Here is a 4,168-nt window from a genome sequence, read left to right as displayed (position 1 = left end):
AGGGAAAGAACAAGGTCTGGAAAACAGGACCTGAAAGGTGAGAAGGGAAGGAAACAAGGAGGCAGCTCAGGCAGCTTCAATTCCTCTCATGAAGCAAAGCAACAGCTTTCCCTGTCAGTGGGTTTGGAGGCAATAGGGAGAAATTGCAGCAAAAAGAGACTTCTGTATAGCAGAAAAGTGCTGGGATAAATTCACTCTAGAAACTGAGATCTCTAGCAGCAGCAGCTCTTGGCAGAGAGGTCAGACCTCCATTCAGCACAGGGAATTGAGCCAGGCAACCTCTCCCAGTCCATTGCAGCCCTATTTCCCACCAATTGCACCAAATAGCACTGTGCATTAACACAGCAAAGCCTTTCCTGCAGCTTTTCACACCTCAGATTGAGACTTAAACCCAACTCCTGCCACTTTGCTGTGCTTGGATTCTACCCGTTCCCCGACCCATCTCTTGACCCCCCCAGACCTACCTGTGGTGAGCAACCAACAGGTCTGAGGAGCCTGCCAAGCCCTGGGGTCATTTCACAGCCTGGATCCGGCTTCAGGAAGGGGAAAACGAAGCCAAAAAGCAGGTTGGCTCTGCTGCTGCCCTGGAAAACAGCCTGGCAGCCTCCACACAGTGAAACAGTGTGAGATGCTCACAAGCTTCTCCCCAGGGCTGGAGGGGAGCAGTTGTTTTGGTACAGCTCACAACAGCCTCATCAGTGGTGTGGGATGTTTTACTACAAGCAGGTAGCACAATCTGGGTGTTTTAATAGCAAATTCCTAAGCAACTGCCTAAAGAGCAGGCTGAGAAGAGCATTTCTGGCTGCCAGCCCAAGCTTAGCTGAGCTCTCTCAGAAGGAGCTGCCCTAAAACCAGCCCTGTATAAAAAAAACATGGGATCTGCAAATGAAATAACTCCAAACCTTTCAAAGCCTAATATTTACTGAGCAGATTTGATGTTTTTCTGTCTTTTATTCTTAATATTCTTTGGTTTTTAACCAGGTAACACCAGTCCCAGTCTGATGTTTCCCTGTTCTTGCTCCCAGGGTAGCTGTTAGTCTGCTTTGCAGGAATGGAGATCTGCTCCTAAGCTGTTTATCTTGGAGAAAAACCAGGATCTTTGCACATTGCTGCTCCTGTTATCTCATGGCATTTGTCTGATGAGCTCCAGGAGCAGAATCAGACTTCAGTGCTCAACATACCTCCCCAACAAAACTTATTGCACAACAAAGAGTCACAGGATGCATCCCACCTACCTCAGGGCCAGGAGCCAAGGGGAAGCAGGAGGAGGAGGTAGACACTTTGGGAATGGTAACAGCTTCCAGACTGATCCATGGTCCTATGGGATGCAAAGGAATGAGCTAAGGTGGCCCAGCACTGGCAGTGCCCTCACCAACAGGATCTCTCTGGGAACATATGAGGCTGAGTCCTTCCAAGAGGTTCCATTTGCACTTCCCAACACGGCAAAGGCACAAAGGAGCTTTGGATCCATCCAGGAACAGCAAATCTGGAGCAGACAGAGCAGGCACCAACACCACACCACAGGCTGAAGGACTCATCCAATCTGGAGGCTGAGCTTAAATCTGCTCCTGGGCCCATGGGTGTGGGTGGAGAGCACAGATGAGGCTCCTTAGGGCCATTACAGCTCATTAAGGCCATTACAGCCCATTATGATGCTCTACACTGGACACACCTGAGTCCTCTTGTGTTCCATACAACCCCCGGGCACCTGGACCATCCCTGTTCCTGCCCATCTAGCACAGACTGGAGGGAAGGTTCCCTCTGCACTGAAGCATGGATTGTAGCTACTCTCCCATCTCATTCCACTGGGGGAATGACTTCAGCCCTTCTCTGGAGGTGCAGCCTTTATCCTCTGCTGCTTTGCCTCTGCTCTTTTCCACTGAGTCACCCTGTAAAAGTTTACCCCTGGGGTTTGCTGTGTATTCAGTCATCTTCTGCTTCCCTCCCTGGCCAAGCTGCGTGTTTAATCACTGAGCATTTCCTACTTGCCTCCAAGGCTTTCCTAAAAATTCATGAACAATAAAAGACTGAAGTAGGTGTTCAATTAAAGATCATCCACAAAAAAATGGGAAAGAAACAGAGATCAAGGGAATTCTTTCCTTCCACTCTCCCATCTGTCCCAGGATGTTCAGATCCTAGGAACTAGCCTAGAATGGTGCTGGCTAAGCCCTGGGGTGGTTTGGCAGCCTCTCCAGTTCAGTAGCCTTCAAGCCTGGAACATGGCGACTGGTACTGATGTTCCCTGAGAAAGGTGTGTTTGGGTCTCTATCTCCACTAGACTTTGTTTATGAGGATCTGCACCTGCAAATGCCCTGAAACACTCGAAGCTTGAGCTCTGCAGGCTTTGCTTCAGCAGCCCCTGCTGCCTTCAAGCTGCTCTCATGCAGCTGAGTTCAGCCTGGGGCAGGTTGACCATCCTTTGCCAAAGTCCATCATGACGTCACACCTTGATGACAACATCCCTGTGTACCTCTCTGCCCCTTGGGCATGGTGACCTGGTCACACTGTCCAGCCCTGCTCTGCTCTGCCCATGGCTTTCAGAGCTGCCACATCAGGTCCTGCAGACAGAGCCCCCCAGGATGATCCTGCAGGGCAAGGACCACTTGGAGATGAGGGTGACGGCTCAGCAGCCCAGTGAATCATCAAATCATAGTACTAAGGGGGTGGAATGGACCTTAGAAGTCATCCAGCCCCAACACCCTGTCCCTGGGTCACTTCCCACCAGACCAGGTTGCTCAAGGCTTTAGCCAACCTGGCTTTGAACACTGCCAGGGTTGGGGCAGCCACAGCCTCCCTGGGCAACCTGTGCCAGCATTCCCATTCTGCCCCGAAAGTCTGCCACCATGGCCTTTCCAAGGGGATTTGGAATGCAGTGACCGATTAAGAAAGTGAAGTAATGAAGACACATCCTTGACAACATTCATTTATGAGAGGAGGATTTGCACTGGTTGTGCCTGGATTGAAACAGGGCCTCACATTCCCTTGGGTGATACAAGAGGGGCTGGAGGAGCCTCAAGATTTCAACTGCACAGATTCTGTCCACAGATTGTCCCAGAGACAGAATAAGGTCTGGAGGAGGAGAAAGCAGGTGAAAACTGGCACTGGAACTCCCTGTGCCTTCTGGTCTACCTTCCAGCTTCAACAAACATGTAGGAGTTTCTCTCTGGGCAGAGAAAATGAGTGACAAAGTCACACATAAGGGACAGGATTCACTTCAAAGTTCCACATCAAAGTCTGAGGTAGGGATTAAATCTCCTACGTAACTGATGAAGGGAAGTAAACACTATCAGAGGGAGATTAGTGTCACATTAAGGTTGCTCACAGTTGGATCTGCTCTGCTTTTCAGGTCACAGTAGTGGCCCAAGTGCCCAGTGGTGTTGCAGAGCTGGAAGATATGCTTTGAACATGCCATAGCACCAAACCCAGCAGGTTTGGTCCCACTGCAGACTGCAGATCACTTCCAGAGTGACATTCTTGCCTCTTCCATCCACGAACAGAAGATTCAATGTGCCCACACAACGCTTATTGATTCTTTTTGGCACAAAGTCTTCACAGGACCCTAAGGCACATCAGCACCTCCTTGGAGTCTTTAGAAAACAGTTGAACTCAGCAATCAGAAGGTTCATGTATGGAAAAAACACTGTATGGTTGGTGTGCCAAGGGATCGAGGAAGCTGCAGGGAGCACAACCAGCACAGCACCAGGGAGTTGAACAGGGGCTTGAAGGAGGTGGGGGACGGTCTGTCCTGCCATGGCTGCAGGGAGAGGACTAAGAGGGAATGGCCTTGGGCTGAGACAGGGCAGAGTCAGAGGAGATGTTAGGAGACATGTTTTCCCTGTGAGAGTGTTCAGGCAATGGAATATTGCCCAGGGAGGTGGTGGAGTCACCATCCCTGGAGGTGTTTAAGAGGCATCTGGATCTGGCACTGGAGGATATGGTTTAGGGGTTACAGCAGTGACAGGTTAGTGGTTGGACTCAATGATCTTAAAGGTCTCCTCCAACCCTGATAATTCTATGTTTCTTCTATGAATCCATAACGATACTTACGGGCCAATCCCTGAGCAGCCTCTCCCGTGCCCCTCCAGCCTGGCCCTTTAAGTAACCTGAGCCTCCGGCTGCAAATCCCAGACTGAAAGCATGGAAAAGCACTTCCCCCCTTCCCCCTTCT

Source organism: Acanthisitta chloris, unplaced genomic scaffold, assembly GCF_000695815.1.
Source record: "Acanthisitta chloris isolate BGI_N310 unplaced genomic scaffold, ASM69581v1 scaffold10428, whole genome shotgun sequence".
NCBI classification, from domain to species: domain Eukaryota; kingdom Metazoa; phylum Chordata; class Aves; order Passeriformes; family Acanthisittidae; genus Acanthisitta; species Acanthisitta chloris.
The sequence above is the reverse complement of the archived record's forward strand: the minus strand, read 5'-3'. Positions refer to the sequence as shown.